This window comes from Saccopteryx leptura, chromosome 2, assembly GCF_036850995.1.
Source record: "Saccopteryx leptura isolate mSacLep1 chromosome 2, mSacLep1_pri_phased_curated, whole genome shotgun sequence".
NCBI lineage: Eukaryota > Metazoa > Chordata > Mammalia > Chiroptera > Emballonuridae > Saccopteryx > Saccopteryx leptura.
This window is the reverse complement of record NC_089504.1, coordinates 8,675,087-8,696,152: the sequence shown is the minus strand read 5'-3', so window position 1 is coordinate 8,696,152 and position 21,066 is coordinate 8,675,087. Positions and strand designations below refer to the sequence as shown.

General features: G+C 51.8%; 2 protein-coding genes across 15 annotated transcripts in view; one reads left to right on the top strand and one right to left on the bottom strand.

Annotated features, from left to right (window-relative positions):
* The window catches only part of ANGPTL2 (angiopoietin like 2), a 38,852-nt gene extending 32,490 nt beyond the window's left edge, over positions 1-6,362 (bottom strand). For both annotated transcript variants that reach the window (XM_066367124.1, XM_066367123.1), the window contains exon 1: positions 5,862-6,362. The gene's annotated coding sequence lies outside the window, so the exon portion shown is untranslated. The remainder of the gene's footprint in view (positions 1-5,861) is intronic.
* RALGPS1 (Ral GEF with PH domain and SH3 binding motif 1) overlaps positions 1-21,066 on the top strand; it is a 331,320-nt gene that overhangs the window by 235,980 nt on the left and 74,274 nt on the right. The window lies entirely within an intron of this gene.

Here is a 21,066-nt window from a genome sequence, read left to right as displayed (position 1 = left end):
ATGGCTTCCTGGGAAAACCGGATGCTGCCTGGAGCTGTTCTTCTGGGCTAGGCTGAGTGGTTGGCACCAGAGCCACCTCAGCTTGTTGGCATGGGCTTACCCTCTGAACTCTGGGACAAGCACTTTTGCGCCTGCCTCACTGACCCCAGCAACTCCGAAAGGCAGGGGCTGTGCTCACCCCCATTTCACTTTAGGAAATGGGTAATGGATGAAGTCACTTGCCCGGGGCCGCAGAGCTACGGAGTGGTGGGGCTGGGCTTGGAACTAGGTTTGTTTACTCCAGAGCCAGCTTTCTTATCCACAGGGTCCTAGCTGGCGTCCCTGCCTCTGGGCCAACAGACCTGCAGACTGTCTTTCTTAAACTGGAATCTGGTCTTGTCAGCGTCCTACTGAGAAAACAGCCTGCGTTGTCACGCCTCCCTGCCTCCGCACATGCCGTTCTCCTTCCCTCAGCACTTCCCCCGTGTCCTGCCTGGCCGCCCTCTCTGGGCTGGCCTCACACAAGTCCCCTTCTCCGTGAAGCCGTCATGCACAGTGAGGGCCGCCTCCGTCCTCTGGCTCCCAGGAGCAGCTGTGGCTCCTTCATCACAGGACCCAGCACCCAGCACCCAGCTGGACTTATCTAGTTGTCTCCCCGCGGACTGCGAGCGTCTTAACAGTGATGGCAGGACGATTCCCCTGTGACTACCCAACAGCCAGGGGGTACCTGGGTTACTGACTAGGAATTCAAAGATTTTCTTCATTGAACGTATTTCCTGAGCCTTTTCCCTGTGCCAGCCACTGCTCTGGGGGCTGGAGGAGGAGGAAGAGTAAGAACAAGGCAGGCCCCTGCCCCCTGGGGCCCACAATAATAGGTGAGACAGAGAGCAGGCATTTGTAAAGAGTGACCAGTGCCCTGGTTTGGTGCCTCTGGGCTGGAGTGGCACTTAATCCAGCTGGGGTGGGGGTTGGGAGGAGCACAAGGTAGGACAGGAGACATCTCAAAAGAGACCTTACCAGCCCTGGCCGGTTGACTCAGTGGTAGAGCATCGGCCTGGTGTGCAGGAGTCCCGGGTTTGATTCCCAGGCCAGGGCACACAGGAGAAGCGCCCATCTGCTTCTCCACCCCTCCCCCTCTCCTTCCTCTCTGTCTCTCTCTTCCCCTCCCGCAGCCAAGGCTCCATTGGTGCAAAGTTGGCCCGGGTGCTGAGGATGGCTCTGTGGCCTCTTGCCTCAGGCACTAGAATGGCTCTGGTTGCAACAGAGCAACGGCCCAGATGGGCAGAGCATCGCCCCCTGGTGGGCATGCCGGGTGGATCCAGGTCGGGCACATGCAAGAGTCTGTCTGACTGCCTCCCCGTTTCCAACTTCAGAAAAAAAAAAAAAAAAGGAGACCTTACCTGGACAACACCGAGGGGAATGGTGTAGCTTCTTTGCCTGGGTCTGAGGCTTGCTTAATTCATTCACTCATTCATTCATTCGCTCACTCCACAGTTACAGTTCTCTGCCTGGCCCTGTCAGAGGTCCAGCAGTAACTAAGAGGTACGGTCTTTCCTTCAAGGAGGCTGGAGTGGGACACTTCTAGCAGGAGTTTGGGCACTCCTGGAGCTGGGTGCCCATCCAGTTCACTCTGGTCTTTTCGAGGGGAACTTGGGCCTGTCTTCTGGAGGGACTAGGCAGCAGGGCAGGGCTGAGGCTGTGGGACTGCTGGCCCCACGGCAGGCTGGTTTCACCAGAGAAAAGACCTAACACAATAGCTCGATTGTAAGAGGCCTGCCTGCCCCCTTACTCCCCACCCCCCAGCACACACACATGAACATTTCTGTGATCAGAATGGCTTACAGTGATGTATACCCGTAATGGGACATTGTAATATATTACAGTGTTTACAATTTTATAATGTTTTACAACATTACAATGTAATGTTTATAATGTCCCCCCCCCCCAAAAAAAAAGCTGTTATTAAATCAGTCATATGGCTTAAAGTCAAAGTGAGGGAATGATGGTTTTGTCATAGAAACTACAGGCAGAATGAAGTTCTGATGTGACCTATCACCACAAACTCCAAGCTGCCAGTGGCTGAATAACCCTTCTATTTGGGATGTTTTATATAAATTCACAGAATAGAAATGCTGTTCAATGAATTGATTCATTCTTAAGATTTCCACAGTGTGTTTGTCCAGGATAGCAGCAGGAAGGGGTAGAATGAGCTTGAATCCCTTCTTTTTTGACCCATTAGTCAAGTGGAGAGACCTGGGCAGAGGTGCTGCACCCTCTGAGTTGAGCCTCAGTTTCCTACTCTGTAAAGTGGGGACAGCACTGCCCATCTTGCATGGCCCCTCTTAGTGCCATATGATTCCTCTTTACAAGTCTCCTGCTATTGTGTGTTTGTGTGATTATAAGCTTCACCTTCCACCTCCTCTCACTGGGCTGTGGGCAAAAGAAAGAGAGGCCCTCCCCCATCTGACTGCTGTCAATTGAGATCATTTCTGGTGAAATGAGCTGTGATTAAGAGAGAGGCCCAGAGAGGCCAATGGTCCTGAGTGTTTGGCTCAGTGGATCGAGCATTTGGCTGGCATGCAGACGTCCTGGGTTTGACACGTCAGGGCACACATGAGAAGCAACCATCTGCTTTTCCCCTCCCTCTCCACCTTCTCTCTCTCTTCCTCTCTCACAGCCAGTGACTCAGTTGATTTGAGCATCAGCCCCAGACAGAGGTTGCCGGGTGGATCCCAGTCTGGACGCATGCGGGAGTCTATCTCCCCTCCTCTCAAATAAATAAATAGGAAAGAAAGAGAGAGAGATCAAGCTGAGTGTACCTGTCTTGGGCAGAGCTGCTCTCTGTTATGTTTGTTCGACCAATAGCGACCAGTGCCATCTTGCTGATGGCTCCTGAGGAACCGCTCAGGTATGACTCAGTGTGGACCCTGGGGACCCTCTTCCAATTCAGCAGCCCTTGGAGTCTCCAAGTAGAAGTGCAAGAAACACAAGGAGGCTCTGCCCCACTGAGCTGGTGCCAGAATTCTGTGGTGCTGACATGGGGGAGGGGGGCAGCAGCGCAGAGTGCCAGGTGCGTGGGTTTCTGAAGTCAGACAGCCTGGCTTGGAATCCAGTTCCATCTCCCACTGACCATGTACCACAGGCACGCTGTGTGGCTGTGCTGAGGCTCATCTGTCAAAGGGGGTGGCAGTGATTCCTGTTGTCTCAGAGGCAGGCTTCTATGACAAGCAAGTGATGCATCAGAATTGGGTCAGCATATGGTTTTCAAATGGGGGTGCAGCATTCTATAGGACAGCGGCCAAAGCAGATGTGGCTGCTGGGGCCAAGGGCAGGGACCAGGATCCAATGACAGGGTCAGGAAAAGAAAGGTCAGTACGCCTTGCACAGAGCAGTAGAATGGGGAAAGTTAGGGACTTTGGAGCCAGACTAAGCAGGGAACAAGTTCTATGTAATCATTAACTGTGTGACGTTGGGCAAATTACTTACCCTCTCTGAGCCTTAGTTTTCTCATCTGTAAAATGGGATGCTAAAACTAGAACCTACTTCCTGTGGTTCTGGTGAGGATGAAATGAGATCATGCTTGTGCCTTTCTGGGCCCAGTGGGTACTTAATATATCGTTGTGGATGGAGGAGTAGCTTAGTTTTGCCCATGAGCTTGCTGCAATACCATGCAGTGTCCCCCTCGCCTAGACCATGTGCTTCACACATTTTTGTTGTCCCCCCCCCTACTGCCTTTGTTGAGTAGTGATGAATCCTCGTTCTGTCGGCTAGCCCTGTGAAGTCAGTCGGAGCTCTGGTTGGCCTGGACTGCCCAGAGAGTGTAGCGAGCCACTAGGGTTCCAGGCTGGCGCTTCCACAGTCCCAGAGGCCTTGTGCTACAGAAGCAAATATTTAACATCATCCTTTCAGAATGCCTCCAGGGGCTCAGGGAGGCCACTGAGATTTCTGGGGCCACAGGAGAGAAGATCCTCCAGACTTGTGTCAGATCCACCAGACTTGGCCACCATGTGGCCAGACTTGGTGATAGAGGTGGGGTTTGGGCAGGGGTCTTTGCCTCTTCCTCTGCAGCCCCAGGACAGGCTGGCACGGTGCTCCTGCTCTGTGGACCTCCTGCAGCGTGGAGGTCGTTCCCTTTCCTCCCAGCTATGGTTCTCCAGAGTTGGTGTTGGTACACAGAGTTCCTTTTGTCATTACATCTGCATTTCTTCTTAATATGGACTTTTAGGACCCAAACATGCAGCAGGTCACCCCAGACATAAAGCCCCACTCAGGCTCCTGGGAGAACCCCCAGGGTTCAGTGGCCTCGTGGATTTTACGACACCCTAGCAGGATGTGCCAGGACACAGAGAGAATGTGAGTTTCTGCTCTTCCTTCTCTGTGATTCTGATTGTTATGGTTCATAATAATCAGTCACTAACATTTTCTGAGGGTTTGCTGCACACTAGAAACAGTATTAAGGCCTTCCCGAGCCTGGCCATGTGTGGCCCTCCTAGAAGGCAGTGGAATGTGGTTCAGAGCGCTGTATTTGAGTCCTAGGCTGGCACTTAGTAACCATGTGGCCTCAGGCACATCAGTTACCCTCTGTGCCTCAGTGTCCTACCGGGAAAGTGGTGATGAATAGCAGGACTTAGTTTATAAGGTGGTTGTGAGGATTCTATAAGTTGGCGAGTGCCTGGATCAGGCTAAGTACAATATAAATATTAGCTGTTACCAAGAGATAGTTACTGTTATCACCCCATTTTACAGAAAAGGAAACTGAGGCATAGAGAAGCTAAGTGTTCTGCCCAAGTCACTTGGCCCAGAAGGAGAAGAGCCAGGGTTTGAACCTAGCTCGTGAGCACTGCCTCACTCTGCCTTGGTCTGGAGAAGTACATGTGAGGAGCGTCGGGCCAGCTTCGGAAGTGGCACTCTCAGCTTTCCTCAGAGCGCCGATGAAAGGGGATCCTTTCCAAGTAACTGAGCTGCCTGCGGGAGCTCTCAGTCCCACAACAGAGGCCAGAGCTGACCCGTGACATACATGTCACAGAAGGAAAAAGGGAGGGATCAGGGAAGAATTTCTGTTTCGAAATGTTATCTAACCCCGAGCACTTTCAAGGGACTCAGCATGAGGAGCCTGGACTGTCCCCCTGCCTGATGCCACTCCTCCCTGATTCCCCAGCCACGGCCAAGCTGCTGGGGACGCGGGCACCTGGGGTGCCATCCAGTGTGAGGAGGGATCGGGTGTCCTTGGACATGCAGAGAAAGCCAGGGCAGCACTTTGTCCCGAGTCACAGTGGAACAAGTCTGGCTGACGGTCCCTCCCAGCACAGGAGCCCTTCACCCCTCTACACCCGGGGCGAGGGTCTGAGTCCCGGCTGCTCAGCTCTGGGACTTGCTGAACGAGGGCTCCCGGCTCCCATAGAACTGCATTTGCTTTTGCCAGGGTAACATCCCTAGCCAGCTTGCAAAGGAACCCCAGACTTTAAACCAGCTTCCCAGCTGCTCAGCTCCTCTGCCGTTTGTGACTCCTTTGGGCTGCTGGCCCGGCAAGCACACACCTAACATAGCACACACCCGTGCACACGCCCCGGCGCCGAGCTGGGCCAGGAGCCACTGTCATCACCCAAAGGACCTTTGTCTGAGGAGAGTGGGCTTACTGATGAAGCCTCGGAGCCCCAGCCCACGACTCACACCCAGAACACCACCCTCTGCCCAAGCACCTACAGGTCCTGCCCCACCACATGCCTTGTTTGGCGCCATGGGAAAGCAGGAGTGACCCCCTCTGGGATCCAGCTGCACACGCACCCAAGGCTGGAGGGGTCAGGGGTCTTGAGCCCCGAGGCATGGGGCCAGCTGCTGCCTCTCATTCCCTGCTCCTCGGTGCCCCTGACTTGGTCCCTTACCTCTTCTCTCCTGCTTGACTCCTGGGGCAGCTCCTCACATGCTTCTCCTTGGCCGTCAGCGAAGCAGCCTGTCCATGGCGCCCAGGAGGGGTCCTCAGGTCACAGGCTGGCTTGGCCACCGCGCAGTCCTGCTCACTGGCCGCTGCTGGCCCTGCTCTGCGTGCAGAGTGGAGCTCCGCAGGCTGGGCTAGGGCTGGGGCTGGCCCAGGGTCCTGCGGGGCTGCTCACAACCTGCCTTCTCTTCCTGCGGTGTGGGCAGGGGGCTGCCTGGGGTCCATGCTCTGCAGGTCTGGGCTCCGGCAGCAAAGCTCAGGGCTCGGGTCCGTCCTCAGGCCGTCAGCTGCAGCCTCATTTGAACTCCTAACTCCTTTGTGGAGCTTTTACATGCCGCCCGGAGGAAACTGTGAGCACAGCCTGACCCTGGTTGGCTGCAGGCACTTCTCTCCACCCACCAATGCAAGAGGATCCCCCAGGCCCCAGAAAGGCTCTGGGCCTCCCCTCAGCCCCAGACAGAGGCGGGCCGCCCCGGTGATGTCACACTAGCTCCAGCCCCAGCTGGCCCGGCCCCTCCCGCCCCAGCCCGCTCAGGCGGTTTCGGAGGCCCCCTCCTTCCTTGGCACAAGCAGCCTGGCCAGCTTCGCTCCCTGGCCCGCCCGCTCCCCAAAGCCCAGGCTGCTCCTGGTTCGCTCTGCTGCGAGGCAGACCGCTTCCCCTCTGACTTAACTAATGGGTTGAGATCTGCTCCAGCTGTGCAGGCAACAATGTATAAGCTGCAGGGAGCTGGGTGCTCCCCCAGCACTGCCCCCTAGAGCCCCAGGTGGGCAGGCAGGGCAGCCCCTGCGGACCTCTGTCCGAGAGGCTTCATCTCTAAAGCCCAGGGAAGGCAGCCCCAGGCTGCCTGCACAGAAGCCGGTAGCATCTGTGCCGTGGAAGTCAGAGAGGCGGAAGCCTAGGAAAGTGGCCAGGGGTGAGGGCTGCACTGGAGAAACACTGTTACTTCCCACCTGAGTGAACTGATTGAGTCACTGATTAAGTCACCTCTCAGGGCATCCTGCTCATGAATTATGGTAATCTGCCTCCAAAGGCCGCAGTGAGAATTTTGGGAGGTCACTTGGGAAAGGGTTTGGAATAGGGCAAAGGCGCTTCAGTGGACTGAACTCAGACTCTGGGGACAGGTGGGCCAGGGGTTCCTTGAAGGGCCAGGCTCTTCAAGTAAGAAATAATGGGGGACCATCAGAGCCCTCAGCACAGTCTGTCATCAAGGTGGACCTTGTGAATGCTTACAGAGTCATAGCAGAAAGAAGACAGCGTTGGGCTCACAAAGTGAGCAGTCCTACGGGAGGGAGGAGGGTAAATGTCTCTGCCTGGGCAGCAGCCCTGTGAAAAACTGGTGGTGACTTCTTTCTTTTAAAAAATATCAGTGATGGTGGTGCTGCTGGTGCTGATGTTTGGGTACAGATTGAGAGAGAAATTTTAATGGGGTTCTTTTCACCCCTAAGCACAGTGTATCACATTCTTGGTCCCTGGGCACATGGGTCCACCGTGGCCCGCCCTCCTAAGGACTGCCACTTCTGCCTTTGCAGGGAGCAGATTTTCCCCTTGCCTCAGCTTTTTTCAGCACAGACAGACTCCTTTTTCCATTTGTCAGTTCCATCCCTTTCCAGAACGTGGGTCTTTGCCCAAAGATCCCAGTATGCTCTAGGCCACAATATTAGCCATCCACTGTGCAGGTGAAGATGCCCACCCAGTCTGTGGATTCTCCAAAAGGCCTGGAGGGGCCTGGAGGGGCCACAGTGGAGCCTTGGTGGTGGTGGGGAGCCATGGCAGGCTGGGGCCCGAGATCAGCAGCTATCAAACACCTTTGATAGCCCGGAGGCTGGCATATAGCCTTCTTTTCCCCTTCCTCCTCCGCTCTCTTCTCTAGGATCTCTGTCTGTCTCTCTTCTCCAGGATGTGTGGAACCTGCTCTGAATCAGAACCAGGAAGCCACAGTCCTTGTCCTCATAGAGCTCCATTCAGGAGGGGATACAGACAGACAGACAGACTGGGGTACAGGAGAAGTTCTGAGTGCTAAGGGAGTGTCTAGGCCAGAGGCCTGATTAGGCCTGGGCAGGGCGGTCAAGGCAGGCTCCCTGACAAAGTGGTGCTCCCGCTGAAACCCGCACACTGGTAAGGATTAGCAGATGGTGAGGTTGGAGAGAGGGTGGTGATCTGGGCAGAGACAGTAGTGAGTAGAGACCGTGTGGTGGATTGCTTTTTCAAAGAGATGGCCCCAACAATATCTCCTGGTCCACAGTGACACCCTGATACTCCTTCCATTGAAGGGTAGGGCCTCCCTCTCCCTTGGAATCTGGGTGGGTTCATGATTTGCTTGTAATCAACAGAAGCAGTGGAAGTGACAGTACACGACCTCCAAGGCTGGGTAGGAACAGGTAGGGCAGCTTCTGCCTTGCTCACTGGGACACTTTCTTGGAGCTCTGGCCTGGCTGGGGCCCGAGAAGTCCAGCTACCTGGAAAGCTGCCATGCAGAGACCATCTGTAATGTAGATCCCAGTTGACAGCCAGCATCAGCCCCAGAGGTGTGAGAAAGGATGCCTCTTGATGATTCTAGCTCCTAACCGTCAAATCACCCCCCAGCCAGAGAGTCTTCCTGCCAAGGCCCAGACATCAGGAACAAAGATAAGCCATTCCACTCTTCCATATCTAAATTCCTGCCCTCAGAGCCCATGAGGGTAGCAAATGGTTGTTTTAGGCCGTGAAGTTTGGGTGGTAATGTGTTACATTGCAGTAGTAACTGAAGCAGACCCTCAGGCAAGAGCAGTTACAGGGAGTTCTTTTGAGGGGCTGAAAGGTACATGTGGCTGAGGAGAAAAGGGAGGAGAAGGGCAGAACATGTGGCCTCATGAGAGGTGGGGCTTTATCCCAAGGGTGGTCAGAAGCCGCTGAAAGGTTTTGAGCATGGCAGTGTTCTGACTTGCTTTAACTTTTGAAAGCCCTCATTAATTGTTGAATGCGGCCTGGGTTGATGGGAGGAGCTTCAGACAAGTGATCAGGAGATGCTGGGAGATGGTTGCGGCCATCCTGGTAAGAGAGGCAGGTGGACTCACTGTGTCGGGGCGCAGAGGTTGGCGAGTCCCCAACTTTCCCTCCCTCTGGAACAGGTGCAGCCCAAGTCCCTTGGAAACAAATTGGATTTCACAATTCAAAGTTCCTAGGATCTCATCAAGGGCGGGGGGCGGAGCACCAGGGTAGCTTTGCTCTGTCCATCTCTGCATAACCCCTGCCTCTTTGGTGGCCTTAGGCAGTTGAGCATGCTGCTGGGGAGCTTGAGCCATGGAGTCAAATTCTAGTCCTGCCGCTGGGTAGCGCTGAGCCTCACTTTGCTCACCTATAAATTGGAGATGATACAAGTATTTACCTCATAGGGCTGTTGTGAAAATAAAATAAGATGTGATACATTAAGTGTCACACACAATGGCTAGTATATAGTAAGTGCTCAATAAATGTTGGCTGTAGTAATTTTTATTGCCTCCTTGCCTGTGAGTTCTGTGAGCTCAAATACCAACTCTGTCATTAACCTGGGCAACTTTCTGATTCCCTTTCAAACTCTGTTTCCTTCTTTTAAAAAAAGCAATGATAATACTCCCAGAGGTAAGTGAGAATTAAGTTAATGCACCTGAAGCACTTAGCATGATGCCTGACATTCAGCGTTAGTCAGTTGCTGGGGAAATGTATGCTTCTGCTCTTTCCTGCTCCCAAACTCCTCCCCACTCTTACCCGGAACACTTCTGTCAAGTTTCTACCTTAATGCTTCCTGGGTCTTGGAGTCCCTATAACCTCCTTAGGGGCACTATTCCCACATTTCCACCAGCCTGTTGGACCAAAATGTCATGCAACTAAAGCATTTAAGGAGGAATCTTCATTTTTCTATTAGAGTTTTTATCAAGGTGATAAATGTGTGATGTTTACATGGTGGCAAAATATAAAGAATCTAAATTATGTCCCACAGTTTGTATAAATGATTTGATGTCTTATCATTTTGCCGTTTCAATTTTTTTTTTCTGTTGGAAATGTTAAGACCTGGGCCTGGGATACTGTGTATGTGGTAGGAGTATGTGTGTGGGGGTGCACGGATAATGTGTGTTATAGGGGGTGCTTGGGAGAGGAACATGGCTGTATTTTGCAACCTCAGAATCTCACTAGCATTTCAAGCTTCACATATCCCACATTGACTATTTTTTCCTTTTTGAACTTTTTAAATGCCTTTCTGTTGTCTGCTGGCCTACATTGTTTCTGATCAGAAGTCAATTCTCTTCCTTATTGTTGTTCCTATGTACATAGTGGGTATTTTCCCTTCTGACTTCTTTTAAGATTTCTCTTTGTCTTTGATTTTTAGTTTGACTGTGGTGTGACTAGATGTGGTATTCTTTGTATTTATTCTATGTAGCCTTCATTGAGCTTCTTAGATCTGTGGGTTGATGTTTTCCACTGAATTTGGGGATATGAAGGGAATTTTTAGTCGTATTCCTTCAAATATTTTTCCTGCTCAATTCTCTCCCCCTCCTCTCTGGAATTCCATTTATACACTAGGTGCTGTTCCACTCTGGTCACTGATATTCTTGTATTTATTTATTTTTATCTTTTTTCACTCTGTTCTTCAGTTTGGATTTCAAGTTTGCTGACCTTTTCTTCTACAATATCTAATCTGCTAGTAATTTCATCTAAAATATGTTTTATGTCAGGTACTTAATTTTTTTTGGTCCTAGAATTTACCTCAGTTTATTTTTATAGGTCCCATTTCTCTTCTGAGATTCTTTATCCATCTATTTATTCTATTCTTCATTTCTTGAAAATCCTGTGTATGCTTATAATAGCTCTTTTTAAAGTCCTTATTTACTAATTCCAATATCTGGTTCATCAGTGGGACTAATTTTATTGACTAATATTTCTGTTGATTGTGTGTCACATTTTCCTGCTTCTTCATATGCCTATATATTTTTAATTGTATACTGAACATTTTGGATAATACATTGAAAAGACTGTTTTATTGTTTTTCTCTAAAGAATATTATGTTTTGTTCGAGCAGGCAGTCAAATTACTGCCATATCAACTTGAGTTTGTGAAGTTTTGGTTTTTAGGTTTTGTTCAGGTATGTCTATTTTGTTGTTTTTCATAGCCCTAGGGTATAACTCTTAATCCTGCGCTTATTTGTAGGGCATGGTTTTTCTGGAATTAAATCAACAGCCTCAAGTGTTTCCTAAGCCTTTTTAACTTGGAGAGACTTGAACTCTAAGTTCTGTCTTGTAGGCATTGTTGAACTCTCTGCCTCCCAGCTACTGCTTTCTTTGGGGAGCTTTTGGGATCCTTGGATTCTCTATCTACACATATGCAATTTAGGGGTTATCTAAGGATTTGGGGGGAGAATTTATACAGTAATTTTGAAGCTTTTCCTCTGTGATTCTCACCTTCCTAGCATTATCCTTTTTAATTTTCACCCTCAATGTCTAACCTCTTTCCCATCTTCCCAGACAATAACACTGCTGCATTCTGTTTTAGTTCCGTTTTCCCATGTATTACCATAAACTGGGACATGCGCTCGTGTGCTACCCATCTCTCAAGAACCACATCTCCTCTGGTTTCTGTTGCTTCGGGTTGTTTTCAAGGGCTTTCAAGTAATTTGTTTTTGTATATTGTCTAGATTTTATCATTGTTATTGACCAGAGAGTTACTTCAATACTAATCACTCCTTCATTTCCAGAATAGGAACTCTATATGCCAGTAGAATGTGTCTTCTCACCCAAACCTCCTGTACTCTCAGCTGTTGTTGTCCAGCCATAAACCTAGCCAGCTGGTTGGTAGTTCTTAATTTATATCTCTTTTCCCCCTGCTCTCTGTCATTGTCTGTTGGGAAACATCAGTCCCAAGAATTCATAGATTGGTTCAGCTCAATGTACCCACCTCGGCACTAAAAGATGACAAAATGTGTTGTCCCCACAAGCCTTGTTAGAGCACCTTATGTATTTACCTGTGATGTACTAGATAGACATTAAGCTCAACATTCTGTAAGTATTGTTTTTTTCCTTTCTCAAAACCTATGAGGGAAGTATTACTCTTCTGCTCCACTAACTAGAAAACAGCCTTAGCACAGTGAAGTCCCTGGCCCCAGGCCACAGAGCCAGAAAGTAAGGCACTGGGGTTAAGACCTACCTCCAAGCTAGCAGGAACGCAATTGTCCTGAAAACAAGGTGCAAATTCTAACAGTTTTTCTTGGTTTAAGATCTCTGAAATCAGGATGCACCTCAAAGTTAATATCACATCAGAGTTTAATAGGCAACACTTTTTGTTTTTTTACTACAACATGATGCATTTATCAGTTGATGACTTCTCAGATTCAAGAAAGTTTGGCAGTTTTAGCGATCAAGGTTCCAGTGAAGTTGACCCATAGCGAAGGGCCAAAAGGGCAAGGCCCTTCCTCTCCTGGTTAGCTGGTCCTGGAAAGGCCTAGCGGTGGGTCTGAGCATCAGGAAGCCTGTGGAACTGCCAAAATCCTTCATCCATCCCGATTTAATAAAACAGCTGCCTGAAAGCTGAGAGGGAGCCAGCTGGTCCTCTGCTCTCCTGGAGGTATTGTGGTCAGGTCCTGTGACTTGCCGCCCTGTGCCTGGCAGGGGAAGCACGTGTTCCCTGGCCCTGGTGAGAAGTTAGGAGACTTGCATTGGTGGGAGGAGTCTAAGGCAGTGCTACTGGTTATGCTGTAATGCCCAGTGTCACAGAGGACGCCCAGGCCCCAAGGAAAGCCCTTTGAAGATTCTGTCTGTTACGTGCTTGCCAATCAAATGTCGGCACAAGGCACCTGCTCAGTCACAAAGCAGCTCTGAGAGCCTGTTTTTAGCTTGTGTGTGATCTGCTTTGTTCCTGACTTCTCAGCCCACTGCCAGGGGGCAGGGGAAGGGGCAGGGCAGCACTTGTCCTCCAGTCTGGCTGCCACCTAACAGACACATTTGCTATTCAGTCAACAAATATTTACTAAGCCCCATCTGAGCGCCAGAGTTTGGGCTCCAGGTCAATTTACTCAAAGCCAATTTGCTGAGACATTCAGTTGCCTGGTTTCCATTTTGTCATCATAACAGTATTTGAAGGAATGTTCATTTGGTCTTGTTCCTGCTCTCTCATGCTGCAGCTGATGCTGGGGCTCCTCCCCGGGAGGGGAGGCTGAGGAGCAGAGAGAGGAGACAGTTCATGTTTAGTTTGCTGGTTTCTTTGTATATTCATTATAAAAATGTCACAGGCAATTTTCAAAACTGCTTTAAGTCATCCCCATCCTATATATATATATATTTTAATTGTTGCTTCTGGAACATTGTCTATGTCGGACGAGACCTTTGACCCAAGCAGGAGATGAGGGACTAAAGGAAGTGTGGTCAGTGCAGGAGGATCCGGCCCCTTACAGATGCCTGCTGAGATTCTCCCCGGGAGCAGTGAGCAATGGGTGACCTTGCTTATCTTTCCTGGGGCCTAAGGGTGCCGCAGGGCAGATAAATGAGGGCTCTGGAAGGGACTGATGGAGTGAGCTTCCTAGGCATGAGGCCAGGGTAAAATCCACCCTGGGGGGACCCTCCCCATCCCCTTTAATGTGGCACCCCGGCTGTCCTGGTTTCTGTGTGTGCAGAGCATTTTGTAAACAGAATGCTTGAGCCCTGACATGCTGGAAGGGGCAAATTCCAGCTGACACCCCAGACGTTCAGCCTATTTTGGGCCTGGTCTCTTCATCCCCCACACGCCACCCCCCTGCTGAGGTCTGTGGTCTGAGGGTTCATTTGCCCCCTCCCCTTCCCCCCACCAGCGCCCACCATGGGGATCAGAGACGCTGTCGGAGGAGCCGGTTTCACGTTCCTTTCCTGCTAGAGCCTTGATCCCGCCAGGCCTCCCATCCTGCCCCAGCTGATGCCTGGTATCCACTTAGTAAATGCTCTTGTCCCCGCTCCCCCCGTGAATGCTGTGATTCAGCGCACACAGAGAGGAGCTTCACTTAAGAAAGAAAGTATTCACGGCCGCCATCCAGCTCCGGCAGGCGCCGAGAGACAGCTGCCGGCTCCTGCCAGGCCGGTCCGGGAGGGCCGCCCACCCTCCATACACAGAGGGGTCTCTCCTTCTTATTTTTTTAAAGACCCACAGTCTCTTTTGGTTGCTGGACCAAATGCAGCTTAAATCTGTGTTCAGAACACCTCATTAATAAGTAGCAGATTAATAGTCTCCTGGAATTAAGAGAACGCCGCTCATTCAACAAAGTATGTGTTACAGGCCCCTGTGCCTGGCACTGTGCTAGGCTCCTCTGCCGGAGCTGGCCAGCCATGGGACGCAAGCCAGGGCCCCGTGGGCCTTCCCCACATAAGACCCCTTTCGTGCCTTTTCTTAACTCTGGGTTTTAAAAAAGTCTAAAAAGAATAATGGCCACTGTATCGACTATGAAGTTCATGGTCACTGTGTGGTGGGTACAGTGTGAAATTCTTTATTATTTCAAGCCCACAGCTTCTCACTGTGGGTTTGATGGTTCTGATCTCCACTGTGTAGATGAGGAAAACAGCCGTAGAAGATTCAGCAGTCTTGCCCAGGGTCACGCAGAGCGAGATCTGGCCCCCAGCACTGTCTCAGCTCTTCCTTTATTGTTGAAGTGTTGCATGTATTAAGGAAAAGTAAACGCCTTACTTCCTTATTGTTAACAAACCAGAGCTCCTGAGCAGCTGATAGTAACTGTATGATACATATGGTTTTCCTGCCCCCACCTCCAGTGCTCACCTCCTTCCGCCCCTACCCCAGTAAAGCCAAATGGGCACTCTGAGGAAGGGGGGCCTGGACTCAAAACAAGCGCAGTTTTGAGGTGAGACCGCTGCATCTACCTCCAAGGCCACGTGAGGAGGTTCTGGGAGGGTCCTGTTCAGAGACTGGACATGTGATGAACGGAGAGCTCTCAGATCCTCCAGAGAGTGTAGGAGAGCCCCCAGAAGCTGAGAGTAGGGGGACCGTGTGCTTTTCAGCTCCCTATTCTCTCTCTTGGGGAGAGGAGGAAGGGGGTGACTGATGTAACCCCTGAAGTTTAGGACATATTGAACATAGAAACCGGTGCCTGTTTCTGGTATGAAGATTTCTGAAGGTGGGACTCTGGAATCACTATGACTTAGGAGGACTTGGGTATCGGGAAGAGGTGGGTCCCAGCCTCCTACTCCAGTTCCTGTGGCCCCCCCACAGGCTGCCAAAAACAAACCCAGGTGTTCCAGTGTCTCCATGTGAAGAGGACAGAGGCTGGCAGCAGGGCAGCAGCTGTGGCTGCCCAGGTGGTATACCAGCCTACAGAAGGGGTTGAAATATGAGCCCCCTTGGCAGGGAAGGTATGCCTGGCTGCTTTTCAGCGATGGAGGGGCCAGGACACAGCTGAACCCCTCCCTAGGAAACCCAGATCACCACCTGTGCGGAGACCACCTGCATCTGAGGGGACCAGACCAGAACAGGTCCCTCCCGCCAGTGACAGGGGATTCTTGCACAGGGCCCAGTGAAGTCTCCACAGTCTGAGAGCGGCTAGGGAAGGCAATTCAGACAAAGAGAAGAGACTTGATGAAGAGCAGGGCACTCTCCTTCCCACCTGGAGAGGAGCTTCTAATTGAGTTTGAATCAAGTCTTCAAATAAACAGAACCAAGTCTCAAATCTTAAAATGCGAGTATGCTAATAATGGAAAGTGACTGCATAGTTACAGGATCAGGCCCAGATTTTATCAAGGGACTGACCAGCCGCCCAGACTTGGGAAGGGGAGTCAGCACAGCATGTGTGGGGAGTGGGTGTTGGGGAGAATAAAGCATTTCATATTTGTACTTCCAGTGGACTCAGTCATCCATGACCCCAGGCTGGGAGTCACTGGTCTGGCCACCAGGTGCCCAGAAGGTTGAAGGCTGGCCAAGGAGCCTCTCCTCAGTTAGAGAGGTGTGACAGAAACACATCCTGAGTAGTGGCTGCTGCGGTGTCTACAAGGAGACCCGCCGGCACGCCTGCCGGGGAAGCCATGCAGTGAAGGTCATGCGGTGAAGCGGGAGAAGGAGAAAGGAGGACGCAGGAGGCGGACAATCTCTTGAGCGCTGCTGAGTGCCTCCATCTTCCCGGCACTCTGCCCCGCATTCTCACGGCTGCCTCTGCACCACCAGTTCAGCAAAGAGCGGATGCCTTCAGAGCCCTAATCCCAGAGTCCCAGAGAATTTGGATTCCTAGTTTCAGTTCACTGCGTACAATTATGTGCCTTGGGGGAGATATTAAACCTCTCTGGACCTCTCTGTCCCCTGGGGAAGGGTGATCAGACAACGCCCTTACAGTGGGGCTGTTGTCAGCATACAGTGGAAAGAAGCAGGTGAAATGCTGGCCTTTGTTCCAGCCCCCAGAGGTATGCACACCTGGAAGCTCTCACCACGATCACCATCATCTCTAGAGAAGATGCTCATCCCCTTCTTATGGGTGCGATACCTTCATCATCATGGTCCGGGGCTGGAGTGGGCTAATCTGGTTGCTTTCCTCCACACCCAAAGCTCTTTTACAGCTTGCCAAGTGAAGGCGGTGGATGTCAACATGGCCACTGGCCTTTCATCTGGCAGACTTTACTGGGCCCACTCTCTCCGAGGCCAGTGAGATCCGCTTATGCAGGAGTCACCTGGCAGTGGTGGAAAGGACCTGGTTTGGTCTGGTCCCCTCTGACACAGGCGGCCCTGGCGAGCAGATGGTGTCGTGCTTTGTTCTTCTTGCCATACTCCTGGAGGAAGTAGGGACTTTCGAATTGAAACCTGTGTACTCCACAGTGTACAGAAAACAGGTGATCACAGGAATGACTCCAGGATTTTTATCTCACCTTGGAAGGTGCTTTGTCTTAGTTTGGGCTACTGTAACAAAATACAGACAGTCCCAACTTAACAATGATTAGCCTTACGGCTTTTCGACTTGATGATGGTACTAAAGTTATAGGGATTCAGTAGAAACTACTTTGAGTGGTGAGTGTTGATATTTTCCCAGCTAGCCACATGCAGCGCCGGACTGTCTGGTGATGGCGGGCAGCGGCACTGAGCCGTAGCTCTCAGCCGGGCACTCGGTCACGAGGGTGAACAATCGACACTCTGCAGTGTAGTATTTAATGCAGTTTCAGTCACAATGGGTGTATTGGACATAACCCCATCATAAGTTGAGGAGCATCTGTACCATAAACTGGGTGCCTTATAAACAACAAACACTTATTTCTCAAAAGTTTTAGAGGCTGGGAAAGCCAAGATCAGGGCACCGGTAGATTCAGTGTTTGGTGAGGGCCTACTTCCTCATTCATAGACAACTGTCTCCTTGCTGTGTATGGACACTGTGGAGGGAGTGAGGAAGCTCTCCGGAGTCTCTTTTATAAGGGTGCTAATCCCATATAAAGGCCCAACCTTCTAATACCATCATCTTGGGGTTAGGATTGCAACATATGAGTTTTAGGGGACACCAACATTCAGTTCACAGCAGGGTTGTATTTTTAACTATCCTGTAATGAATAGTAATTGAGTTTAACAAAAAACTTAAATCACACCTGGATAACTAAGATAGCTTCCTGTTTGATAAGGTCACCTACTAGGATGGCTGTTTTCTTTGTGGCCCAGCAGTCGCCTCCCACCTAACCCTCCCCTGCACCCCACCATCCCTGGGGCTGTCGTGGGACCGCCTGGATTTGGTGGTGCAGCCTCTGGTCTTATGAGCCAGTCTAGGGTCCTTCCCCCTTTAGAAGCTAGTTTCAGGTGAGTTTCTTTCACTTGCAACCAAAAGGGTTCTGGCTTACACATCTTTCCCCCCTTTCTTTCATCTCAGAAGTATGAACTGAGCGCCTGTCATGCAGCAGACACTGTCCCCCTTTCTTTCATCTCAGAAGTATGAACTGAGCACCTGTCATGCAGCAGACACTGTGCTGGCAGTGGGAGGTGGCTGTGAGCAGGGCAGGTCTGGTCCTGACCTGGGCACATGCGGCCTAGCGGGGCAGGTATTGAATAACCAACAAGTAGAGGTTAAAGAATCTGGTAGATGTGACTTTTGAGCTTCATTCTGTCACTTACTGGCCTGATGACTTTGGACAAGTTTAATTCATCTGAACTCACGTCCCTTATTTGTAAATGGGGCCCCCTAGGGGTTCAGGGAGATGTGATATGGAGCTAGCAGGTAGCCCTCGGAGAATGGAAGCCACTAATATAGTTAGGGTTAGACTCCGTTAGTTACAGACTGATTACTACAAAGGAGAAGCCAGGGCAGACCCAGTAGGCTCTGCAGGAGTGCTGTGTGAGCCAGAGGGCAGAGTGGATAGGCCTATAAAGTGGCTGTAAGCTCTTTCAGAGGACTGTGCGAGGACGCCTTGGAGCTCACTGATGCTCAAGCCCAGTGCTGACATCCACTCGGTGCCCAGCTCATGGTGCTACATAGGTTATCATTAATAGGCCAGGGTCACAGTTACTGGTAGATAGGTGGCACTTTCATTGAGCAGAAAAACCTGATCTGAATCCTTCACATTCTTGTTCTGGTCCTGGCAAGGATGAGGATCCCAGAGGATTGCTCTGTCTCTCCCTGTAATCTCCCGTGGCTTAGCCCCAGCACCTCAGCTCTCTGTCCTTACAAGGGATGGAAGACGATCCTTCCTGGAGAGACATGCCCCAGGCCGCAGGGCACTGGTGCCTTGTCTGGGCTTGCCCTGACTCAGGAAGGTTTGGCCAGAAGGTGGGTCATGCTGTCCTGTGCTGACATGCAACAGGCCTGGCAAGGCAAGATTTGATGAGCTATCCTGTGCCCCTTCTCCAAGAGGCTGCTCGTGTGGCCTGTGGCTAGGAGAAACTTCCCGATTGCCGTTCCTGAGTCAGTCTGACTATACGGGGCCCAGGAAGCTGTGACTGCCAGGCCCCCGGTGGACTTGCTCATTCACACCATCAACCCGCAGCACCAGTCCTTTCCTTCTCGAGAAGGGGCTCCCTGCACAGTGGCGCAGAAATGCTCCTGAACCCCGCCCCTGTGCCTGGCTGTGCTAGCACAGATGCTCCATGGACAGGACTAATAAGAGAGGCCTGTGAGGCTCTTCCTGTGGATGCCAGCATGGCACGTGGTCACACAGAGCGCACACTCCCGGCTGCGAGGATGGGGTGTGTGAAAGGATTGCACCTGCAGTAGCACAGACTCCTGACATCAGGCTCTTCAGGAAGCAGGGCACCGATGAGGGGCAGATCAATGACATTTCCTTACAGGATTACATCATGGTGAAGAAGAGATGATGCCAAGCACCTGCCCCACACTGCAGCGCACTGTGTAGCCAGGCACTTCGGCGAGGCGCAGTGCCCATTGTGGAGCGCCGCACCATCTCGCTGGTGATGCACGTTGTAACAGGCGAGAACCCCAGGACCATCTGCATCGTCAGGCTGGCGTGCCTTCCCAGTCATCTACCTGCTGACTGACGAGAGCCCTGAGGGTCCTGGGGAATGCCATCGCCAGCAGTGGCCCCAGGAGGACCTGGCTCACATTGGGTGAGGGTCCTGGGGAATGCCGTCACCAACAGTGGCCCCAGGAGGACCTGGCTCACATTGGGTGAGGGTCCTGGGGAATGCCGTCGCCAGCAGTGGCCCCAGGAGGACTTGGCTCACATTGGGTGAGGGTCCTGGGGAATGCCATCCCAACAGTGGCCCCAGGAGGACTTGGCTCACATTGGGTGAGGGTCCTGGGGAATGCCGTCCCAACAGTGGCCCCAGGAGGACCTGGCTAACATTGGGTGAGGGTCCTGGGGAATGCCGTCCCAACAGTGGCCCCAGGAGGACCTGGCTCACATTGGGTGAGGGTCCTGGGGAATGCCATCGCCAGCAGTGGCCCCAGGAGGACCTGGCTCACATTGGGTGAGGGTCCTGGGGAATGCCATCGCCAGCAGTGGCCCCAGGAGGACCTGGCTCACATTGGGTGAGGGTCCTGGGGAATGCCGTCGCCAGCAGTGGCCCCCAGGAGGACTTGGCTCACATTGGGTGAGCCAGAACCATGAGGTGACAGGCTGTGGACATGTCTCCTCTGTGCCGTGTGAATCAGGCCATCTGGCTTCTCTGCCCAGGTGCCCATGAGGCTGCCTCCTGGAACATCAAGATCATCACCAAGTACCTGGCAGATGAGCTTATCAACGTGGCAAGGGCTCCTCCAACTTCTGTGCTATCAAGAAGAACGACACACTGAGCAGGTGGCCAAGTCCAGCCATTGATGGTCTGGCTATAGTCCCAATAAACCTGTTTGCCCTTTGGGGCAGCACCACCAAAAAAATAAGAGAACTGGCAGAGATGGGTGTCAGCGAGCCAGTAGCATGGCCCACTGGGGTCAGCACCCGGAGCAGCGGGCCTGGGCTGCGTGCGAGCAGCAGGTGGGTCGGCACAGCGAGGGGGAAGGGCGAAGCGGGGCCTGCCTCAGCAGGGACAGGGCGAGGAGCGCCCAGGCTTTGGGACAGACAGGCACGGGCCCTAGCCTGAGTCAGCCCCTACCCCGCCCCTGTGCACCTGACCTTCTTGTGTGCTGTCACACAGGCGTGGAGCAGCCGCTGAGAGGCCCCAGTAAGACAAACAGTGTTTCCCCAAGCTAAGGTCTTCGTAACCACCTCCACTGTTCCTACTATCTTTCTTAACTTTTCTCTTTAAATCTATTTTATTCATAGCTATGATCATAAGGGTGTGCTATGCTGTAGTTTTTCTAATATATACTAAAATAGGTACAGACATCCATGCCCGGACCACCCGTGAGCTTCTCAGTGAAGTGTATCCGCACTTTGGGAACACAGAGGTGACAGGTGTTGTTGAACCTGACACATGGTGAGCTCTCAACACGGCTCAGCTTTTATATTATTATGATTATTATTATTATTGCCATTATCACAGCATTGAGCCTGTGGGAGGAAAGGCGGGGGGGGGGGGGGGCTTGGGCTGTCTGTCACTGCCAGGCCCTCTTCTCCACCCCAGAGGGTCCTTCCTCTTCCTTTTCCATTTCTTCTTCCCACTGTTGAGTTGACTTCAGGGCACCCCAGAAGTTGTGCGCCTGACTGCCGGGTCAGACACATGGGCTGCGGCTGTTCACTCCCAGAGCCTGGAGCTACCTGGGCACCTGTGTAAAGCAGTAGCTCTGATTATGTGCAGTCAAGAAGGGGCTGTGGTAGCC